The 9,575-nt window shown below is 56.7% G+C and overlaps 1 protein-coding gene across 2 annotated transcripts in view; it reads left to right on the top strand.

Moving 5' to 3' along the window:
- Positions 1-8,749: 8,749 nt before the first annotated feature.
- Positions 8,750-9,575, top strand: part of STAT5B (signal transducer and activator of transcription 5B) — a 65,197-nt gene continuing 64,371 nt past the window's right edge. Inside the window, exon 1 of one of the 2 annotated variants that reach the window (XM_045488912.1) lies at positions 8,750-8,915. The gene's annotated coding sequence lies outside the window, so the exon portion shown is untranslated. The remainder of the gene's footprint in view (positions 8,916-9,575) is intronic. The other variant, XM_045488913.1, reaches the window with a different exon arrangement.

Genomic DNA, 9,575 nt, shown 5'->3' with positions numbered 1-9,575 from the left:
AGTCCGGAGAGGGGAAGGGGCTTGCCCAGGGTCACAGAGTGGGCATATGGCCTAGTTGGCAGACTGTGATCCATAAATGATCCTGCCCCTCTGCTCACCCCGCCCAGTCACATCTGAGGTTGGTCCTACCTTCAGAAAGGTTTGGGAAGTCCGGGAGGCTGTTTTGAATCCTCACAATCTCACAACTGCCTGTAGGCCTTGCCAGAGCAGGGAACAACCTCCCTGAGCCTTGCATGGGTCACAGCCCCCTCCCTGAGAGCCCCTGCAGAGTTGGGCAAGGCTGGGCTGGAAGCCTTCCATCACCTTTGCCCAGCTTTCCTCTCCTCTGGGCCTCCCCTCGGCCTGGCAGTCGGCACTGGCAGCACCAAGGGAGGGCCCAGCTGGGCCAAGACCATGTGTCCTGGAGGGAATCATTCTCATCTATCTCCCTTCCTCCCTATGCCTTCTTGGATCTGCCCTTTTCTCTTCATTCCCTCCCCCTTACCCCCCCCCCCACCCCACCTTCTTGCCCCTCAGTAAACCTCCCCCCCCTGCACTTTCATTCTTTGTACTTCAGGGAAAAAGCCAAGTTTCAAGCTGCAGAAGCTGGGATGTCTGGGTCTCACACACACGTTTCCATGTGTGGCTGCAGCGTCTTAGTCTCACGGAGGAGGAAGCACATGGCCTCTGCCTGCTTCTTGCCTCCCTCCGGACCGATTCATTTGGCAGAGGAGGGCCAGACACACAGAGCTAGGAGACCACCTGGAACGAGAGTCAAGTGTCAGAGCTGGGAAGACCTGTAAAGATGATTTTACAAATGGGGAAACAGAGGCTGGAGAGAGGAAGAGACTTGGTCAGTGTCACACAACCTGTTAGCGGCAGATCCAAACCTACTGCTACACGGAGGGTGGGCCCACCTTGGCCTCTGTGCCCTCCAGCCTCTGGCTTCCAGAAGATGGGTAAGCCAGTTGTGGGGAGGAGATTCCTTGGGTTCCAAGTCCTCTGAGCCACATCTGGAGGACAGAGGACCACCCTTGCCATGTACCCACTTCTAGGCATCTGGAGAAGGTGCTGTTGGGGTGCCAAATCCAGAGTGGGAGCTCTGCCTGCCCACTTCCAGGCAGCTGCCTGTCCAGCCAGCTCCCCAGGGCCTGCAGGGGCCTGCTGCTCCAGCTGGCAGCTGCCCCCACCAAACATCTGGCTAGATTGGGCTGGGCTGGACTGGAAGGAGGGTGGTCCTGGGTCCTAAAAAACCAGGACTGAGGTGCCAGTGAGCAAAACTGGAAGGGTTGGCCTAAGTGGAGATGCCCTAGCACCTTCTGTGAGCTCACGTGCTGTGCCCCCACCTTGTGTCCAGTGGCTGCAGCTGTCCCCCCTCTCCCCCCCCCCCCCCCCCGCCACCCCGCTGACTCTGACTCTCTCCCCATTTGGCCTCTGCCTTTGAGGCCCTGAATCCCAATGTCCTTCGCTGCATGTTGCCTCCTCTTGCTTTTTGATTCTCCACCTTTTGATTCTTTCTGTCTAGGTGTCTGTTCTGTCTCTGGTTCTTTGATTCTGTCTGGGTTTCTCTCCATTTCCTTGTGCCTCTGTCCTCCCTTTGCAATGCAGTGGGGGAGGAGGAGGAGCTTTGGAGCTTTCCCAGGATGGGCAAAGGCCACCCAAGGGAGTGAAGGAGGGAAGGGTGTCAAAGTTGGGTTGGGGGCAGAGGTGATTGTGGTCGTGGCTCCGGATAACACAACTACCCGGAAATGTCAAATTTGGGGTTTCTTTTTGCTTTCAATCCTCTGCTTTGGTCTCTGCTATTTCCCACCACAAAGCACCCTAGTGGTTTTAGGGGCCCAGACTATAGAGGAGAAAACTGAGGCCTCTGGGATGGGGTTCAGGAAGATCAGAAACTTTCTAAGGTCTGGACTGAGTTGGGATCCCAGGCCTCTGCTAATTGCCTCTCATTCCCAATTCCAAGACATAGCATTACATGGGCAGTGAGGAAGGATTTTAAAAAACCACACGGAATACATTCCCTAAAGGAAGACTGACCATAAAATATTATTAGGAATGACGATAATCCCTAGCCTCGTTTGTAGTTTGCACACCACGCATACAGCCTGAACTGAATCGTGGCACGTTGACGTGCAAACATCGTTGTACTGATCTTTGCAACAACCTCAGAGGGAGGCAGAGTCACATTCATCCCCTTGGATTAGTCCAGAAAGGAGACCTGTCCACAGCTGTCTGGCCAGTAAGTGTATAGCTGACACCGGGACCCAAGTGGACGGCCCCACGGAGAGGTCTCGGGATAGCTTTCCTCAACTGCCAGCAACCCCAGCATATGCCACAGAGGGAGGACGTCTCCTTTGGCTGGGCTAGCCCATCACGGTTCTGTGGCACGGAGTGAGGCACACCGTCTCCATGCCAGTCCGTTCCCCTGCTCTGTTGACCTGTGCGTTATATGAAGATGGGTTTAAGTTTATGGAGGAAGGGAAGAGTCATCCCGAGTCCCGTTTCTAGCCTGCCCTTGGAAACAAGGTTAGCCCAGAAGGCTGAGCTCATGCCCCCTTCCCTGGGGAGAACAGATCAAGGTCACCTTGACCTAACTGGCCCTGGGGGTGGAGGGAGGCGGTACAGAGATGTCTTTGTTTCCTCTGCTCCAAGTCCCTTCTTCAAGGAGAGTTCCCATCTTGTGGGAGCCAGAGGGGAGGCAGGGTGGGGGTGAAGAGCCTTCCCAAGAAAGCTGGAGGCATTCCAGGAAGTATCTCTGTGCCGGCAGAAGGAGAGCTGAAGCCTTGGGCTTAAACCTCCGGCTTCTCCCGCCGCCCCCACCCCCACCCCCACCTTGCCTCTGCTGGGATTGTCTGCTTTCTCTCCAGCCCCGCCCCCAAAGCTCCTGGAAAGGGGGGAGGGCACAGGCCCACACTCAGCATATACAGCACCCCTAAGACCACTGTCCCTGCCTCTCCCGTCTCCATATCCTGGTACCTCCCTGTAGAAATGCTGTCCCCAGCTGTTCCCATTCTCATCCCTGGAGACACAGCAGGACCGAGGGTAAGTAATTCTGTGTGAATCTGGGGGAGAGGAAGGAGTTGCTGGGTCCTGGGTGAAGCCTGTCTGCCCTTCCTGCCTCTGTCCCTTGTCCTCTATCCCTCTTCAGGGAAGTCAGTTTACAGTGAAGTTACCAGAGAACACAAGGCCATCCTGCCTGAGGCACAGCGACTCTGCTCTGTTTCTGAGAATAGGGGCGGGAGGGGTTCAGGACTCACTGGGTGGGTGGGAGGGAGAGCCTGTCCAGCTGCCCGGGCCACCTGCCCAGGGAGAGCCACCTGTGGGACAAGGAGAAGAGGGGGTGCAACGTCTGTGCTTAGCACACATTTCCTCCCCAGTCGGGAGAACAGGATGAAGTCCAGCCTTTGCTGTTCCTTCTCACTACACAGAAGGGTCCTGGAGCCCTGGAGCCTGGGGGGTGGAGAGAGGAGAGGTGGGCACAGAGCTGGGTCCCCTAGCAGGGCTGCCAGCCGTCTTGAGCAGAGCCCTGGCTGGAATCTGGCTCCCATCCTGTTCCACGAAGACCACCAGGTCTCTCTTCTCACTCACCTCATTTCTCCTCCTTCCGGGCCAACAAGAAATCTCCTGTGCCTTAGCCAGCCCAGTAGCCGACCTCAAGCCCTCGGAGGGACGTTCGGGAGAGGACTCCTTCCCTGCTACCCCCACCACTTGGCCACTTTCCTTAGTTATGACTAGAGGGGCTTCCTTTCTCCCTGTCCCTGGTTCTCATTGTTCCCTGGTGTATTATGTCACAAACCCACCCACATCTTCACTGCCGACTCCCCTGCTCCCAGCCTCCAAAATTGGCTCCCAAATGATGTCCAGGCCAATGCTCCATCCCTGCCTCGCTGGCTACTGGCCTGCTCTTCTTTTGGTGCTGAAATCCACCCTAAGCATGGGCCTTCCCTTTACTCCTGCTCCAGTCATGCAGTCCCCTAGTGCACTGGCCTCTCTCACTCCAAGCTATGCCCCCCGCGCCCCCGCCATTCCACCTACCTGGAATGCCATCCTCCCTTGGCCATCTGGTAACATCCAACCCCCTTTTCATGGGGGTCAGTGTGGTGTAGAGAAAAATGCAAAGGCTTTGGACCTGGTACAAAGCCTGCTCTGCTGTGTGACTTTGGGCAGGTCAGTCCGCCTCTCTGGGCCGAGCCACCTCCTTTGTAAAAGAGGAACAGCAAGACCCATCTCGTAGGATTGCTGTGAAGGATTGTCAGTCACAGCGATGAGCACCTAAGAGGTGTTCAGGGACCCTGGCCAGTGGAGGTAGTAGGCATTTTCTCCTCTGCTGTCCTGCAGCTCTCAATCCTGTACCTCAGGCCACTTCTTGTGGCTCTTAACTAGTTGCTGAAAGGGCTGTGTTCCACTGCTTGGTTCCTAGTAGAGGCTTCACAGATATTTGTTGGCTTAGTGAAGTTCCCTCAAACAGGACAGGGCTTCTCCACGCTCCGACACCTCCGGGGTTCCCTTACACTAGTACAGACCCCTGTTTCCCTTTCACACATCCTGACCCACAGCACCCAGAAGGCTCTCTCCTCTCTCATCCTGGCCTCTGACAGCTCTAGTCCCACTTGACCTGCTTTCCTGCCCATGGCAGCAGCAGCCGCCGCCTTATCCTTGTCTGGTGCTGGGCTGACTTTTGAATTCTTTTCTTTTCTTTTTTTTTAAGTTTATTTATTTTTGAGAGAAAGAGAGAGAGGCAGAAGATGAGCAGGGAGGGGCAGAGAGACACAGAATCCGAAGAAAGCCCCGGGCTCCGAGCTGTCAGCACAGAGCCCGATGCGGGGCTCGAACCCACGAACCATGAGATCGTGACCTGAGCCGAAGTCGGCCGCCTAACCGACTGAGCCACCCAGGCGCCCCTTGAGTTCTTAATCCTACCCAGCGAGCCAGCAAGATATTGCCTGGGGTGACGCTCTCTTCTCTCCTCTGTGTCAGCCCTGCCATCACCGGATAATGCAGCATTGCCCTGGAGCTCTGGGTGGAGAGGGAAGGCTGACCCTGTCCCAGAAGCCAGGTGGGAGCCCCTTCGGCTTTCCAGAGAGCCAGCCACCCCTTTAGTTCTGGCTGGAAGGGAGCCCAGGTAAGTGAGGTGCACAAGGGCAAGACAGAGAGTAAGTGAGAATCCCCAGGTGAGTCTAAGGACCTGCGCCTCCATTGCTCACATCCCATCTCCCCACCCTCACCTCACCCCCGTCCCAGGCCCTCCTGGCCCAGCAAGCTGGCTGGGGTTGGGCTGAAGGAAGGAAAGAGAAACACACATTTATCAAATGCCTTTTCTGCAAGCCAGCCATGACGCTTAGTTACTTTCACAAACATTGTCTCCCCACTTTCTTCACTAAAAGAAAGTTCATTTTCCTAATGTTTTAGTTATTTCTTTAAGTTTTATTTATTTAGGTAATCTCTACACCCAATATGGGGCTTGAACTCATGACCCCGAGATCAAGAGTTGCATACTTTTCCAACTGAGCCAGCCAGGGGCCCCTTCCTAATATTTTAATAGGTAGTATAGCGCATGGTATAAAACTCAGACGATTCAAAATGGTGAAGAATTAGTCTTTCTCCTTTCCTGTCCCCTAGATCCCCTCTGCAGGAGCAACCACAATTACTCCAGTCTTGTATGCATCCCAGAAAGATTCTATGCATTTGCAAATGTCTATTATACTTTACTTCCCATGACTCACACATGAGGGAAAATGAGGCCCTCAGAGAAGTGAAGTACTTTGACTAAGGTCACACAGCTGGTAAGTTGGCAGAGCTGGGATTTGGAAGCAGATCTAACTGAAAAACTCAGCTCCTTTCACCGCCCCGCTCTGGCAGAGGTAAGCCCTGGCATTGACAAAGCCTCTCCTGAACCACTGGCTGTGACAAATCTCCATTCTAAGGCCCTGGAGATCTGCCTTCCTGTCCGTTGAATGTCCAATGCCTGTATTGACTTAATAAGGAGGAGTCATGCCCCTATGAAAGAAAAGTTCCCACAAGGGTCCTTCCTTCTGTGTGGCTGGTGGTTCCCCAGGGACAGCCTGATTCCCAGGGTTCAGAGCATTCTGGAGAAGGAAACCACACGAGCATGGGTCTCTAACTAGAGGGGGTTGTGGCTGTGGTTTCAATGATGTTTCCAGAAAATGGCCTACGTTCTCCCTGGGGGCAGGCTGGGCTGAGGGAGGTGTGAAGTAGGGAGCTGTTTTCTGTGGTAGCCACATGCTTGTCCTCCAGAGCAAGGGAAGGAGGCTGAAGTCAGTCCCCGGTTGAGAGTAGGCTGGACATATGGACAAGGGCTACCCACCAGACTTCCAGGCTCTCCCCAAGCGTCGTTCTCTCCTGGGTCAGGACAGGGTTGGCTAAGAGATGACCAACTCTCTCTCCAGTGGATGTCACTACATCTCTGGGTATGTCTCTGAGAACTTTCTATATGGGCTCTCTGTAGGGCTTTCTGGATCCTAGCTTCCTGTTCAGTTTCTTTCTTTCTAGGACTCCTTCTGTGATACGTCTCAGTCTGGTGTCTCCTCCACGTAGGGGACTATGTCCCTGAGGCCCAAGAGAAGAAGCTCTCACCTCATCCGGATTGGCAAGTAGGGAGAGGTAGGTGTTAGACCTTCCTTCCTCTCAGGTTGACAATGTTCTTGTTTTGCTGAGGTAGTCACTCAGAACATTCTGTCCTTCGTGTCTGTACACACAGCCAGCCAGATCTAGCTTTGTGCATAGTGGTCAGTCAGAGATGGGTTATGAGACGAAGGAATAAAGAGGTGTACCTGCCCCACCCTCCAGGGCACCCTGCGGCTATCTGTCAAGGCAGCTGGATCCAGTCCTAGACCTGACCAGTCCTAGGAAGAGTGGTGTAAATCTTAGCCTTTACTGAAAACAGTAATAGTAGTTAACAGCTGTATAGTGCTTTAAGGCATTTGAAGCCCTGTACACATATTACCTCACTTAATTCCTACAACAATGCTACAAGGTAAGTCCTATTACTATTACCACATTACAATGAGGAAATTGAGGCCAAAAACTTGCTTAAGATCACACAGCTCGAGGAGTTGACAGCCAAGTCTGCTTTTAGATTCTTTGCTCTTAATTACTACACAGTCCTCCTGGTTTCCATTTCTATTCCTAGAGTGGAGAGTTTGTTCCTCAAATGTTTATTGGGTGTCTGCTCTGCGCTGGGCAGGGGGTGGATTTAAAGGTACATGGGATATCGTGTGCTGGCAGGGGTAGAGAGACATATAAACAAGAGATTGTCCTTCAACACTAGAGGTGCCATAATAGGGGCATGAACATCAGGGAAACAGGGGGAGAGAGGTTCTCACTGCCTGGACCAACTGTCACCGAAGGCAGGAGGTACATTCCAGGCAGAGGAACAGCACGCGTGCAGGTGCAAAAACTTTCGAGAGAAATGCAGTGTGCTCAAGTGTTGAAACATCTTGCACAGTGACTGCCAGAGAGGTGCCAGAATGCTCAGTGCTGGTGCTTCTATCCAGCTTCCTGCTCCAGCCTGTCCTCCTGCTCCAGCCTCCAAATGCCCTGCACCAACTCTGGGCAAAGCACTGTGCCAGGTGTTGGCCCAGAGTGTGGGATAGAAGCAGTTGCCTGGGTGGGGGAGAAGGACTTTGTGATCAGCTACAGACACAAAGATCTTTGTGGCTGGTGTTATTCTGGAGGGGAAGGGAAGGCCGCTGGGAAGAGCTGCCAAAGGAGGATTATGGGAGAACTTGGGGCCTTGCAGATCTTGGTCATCTCTGGACGTGAAGATTTGCAGACTGTAGGGAAGGGAAGCTCTGGGTGTATGTGTGGAGTCCTTCTCCTTCTGCCCCTGCAGCTAGGTTTCTGGAGATCTGACATGCCTTGCTTTGGTGCTGGCCCTTGGCGGGTTGCCAGGGAAACGGTTGGCCAGCTCCAGAGATGTAGCCAGAGGAGAGTGGGTGACTCAGGCTGCCTTCTCAGATACCACACCCCCTCCCCATTACATGGAAAAGGCTCTCAGAGACCCCTTTCCCTGGATCTTACAAAGGTGATGGTGCTTATTCTTCCTTCTCTTGATAACGCAGCCAGTCCCTCCCCGAAGCTCTAACTGGCGGGAGCGAGCAAAAGTCCCCAGGGAAGGAGATGGTGTCAGACGCCCCTTCCCCCCCGCCGCCCCCCCCCTCCCCCATTCACTCTGGAACAGTGGACCGATCCAGTTGACTTGGGCGAGTGTAAACTCCCGCTGTGTCCATTCAGGCTTTCCGCCCGGATGGTAAGCGGCAGTTCTGGCTGAAACGCCCTCCAGGGAACAAACCCGGGATAATTATTGATGGGGCAGCGGTGGACTTCTGACCTGGGCCTGGGAGGGATAGGACCCGGAACGTGGGCCTCAGCCCGGGGGAAGGGCGGGTGGCGGGCCGCGGAGGGGGGTGCCAATCAACGCGACCACAACAGTCTGGCCCGAGCCCTGCTCGTGGTGGTCGAGTCGACCCAAACAAAGCACCATGTGCTCGTGGCCCCGGGGGACCCGGCTGGGGAGCCGAGAGGGGACGCCACCCGTCTGAGCGACAAGGGGCTGCGCGTGGCGCCAGCGCCTCCCCCCCACCAACCCCTCCGCTCCCAGCCCGGCGCGCCGAGGGGTTCCGGGTCCTTCCAGGGCGGCCGCGGACCCGGTGCGAGGGATCACGGGGCTCGCGATCGCGCGCCGGGCGGAACCAGGAAGCGGCGCGCGCCGGCGCGGGGCGCGCTCGGGCCTCGGTGCGCGAGCGGCGCGCGCGCCCCCGCGGGTCCCGGCGTGAGGAGACTCGGCGGCTGGAGCCGTCACCCCGGGCGGGGACCCTGCGCAGGCTACTACGCGCGGCGGCCCGGCCGAGGGAGGGAGCGAGCGAGCGGGCGGGCGGCGGCGGCGGCGGCGGCTGGCGCCCGAGGGGCCGAGCGAGGTAGGAGCTGCGGGGAGACTCCCGGGCTCGGGGCCGGAGAGCGAGGCCGGGGAGCCCGCCCGGGCGGGGCCCCGCGCCCCGGCCGCCCAGACGCCCGGCAGGGCCGCGCCGCCGCCATCGCTCCGCGGGCCGGGAGGCGGCCTCGGTGACTGCGCGCCGGGGGCGGGGGGCTCAGGGGGCGAGGGCGCTGGGGGCGCGCGAGGGGCGTCGTGCCGCGGCGGTGGCGGGCCGAGGGTGTGGAGTGTGGGGACCGTGCGGGCGCGTGTGTCGGGGTGGGCGTGTGAAGGGCCCCGGCGCCGACCCCCGCCAGCGGAGGGGGCTGCTGTGGGCCACCTCACACCTCCGGGTTGCAGTGCCAAGTAGCCGCTGGCGTCCCCTTGCTTTTTCTCCTTTTTCGAAAGAAGGATCTGCGACTCCCGGGGGTGGGATGAGCTCGGGGGGTGCCCGGTGGGGTGGGAGGTGTTCGCCTAGCCTCGAGGAACAGTGCCTTATAAGGAGTCAAGACAACAAATACGAATGTTTCCATACGGCTCTGGGGTGCGGGATCCCACATCAGGACCCGCCAAGGCCCGGGCTGGTGCGTGAGGCGGTGGGATGTGGCGTGCCCTTTTTTTTTTTTTTTTGCTTTTTTTTTTTTGCTAGCCAGGGCTAAAGAGTAAA

The sequence above is a fragment of the Leopardus geoffroyi genome, chromosome E1 (genome assembly GCF_018350155.1).
Source record: "Leopardus geoffroyi isolate Oge1 chromosome E1, O.geoffroyi_Oge1_pat1.0, whole genome shotgun sequence".
In the NCBI taxonomy this organism is placed as follows: domain Eukaryota; kingdom Metazoa; phylum Chordata; class Mammalia; order Carnivora; family Felidae; genus Leopardus; species Leopardus geoffroyi.
The sequence above is the reverse complement of the archived record's forward strand: the minus strand, read 5'-3'. Positions and strand labels throughout refer to the sequence as shown.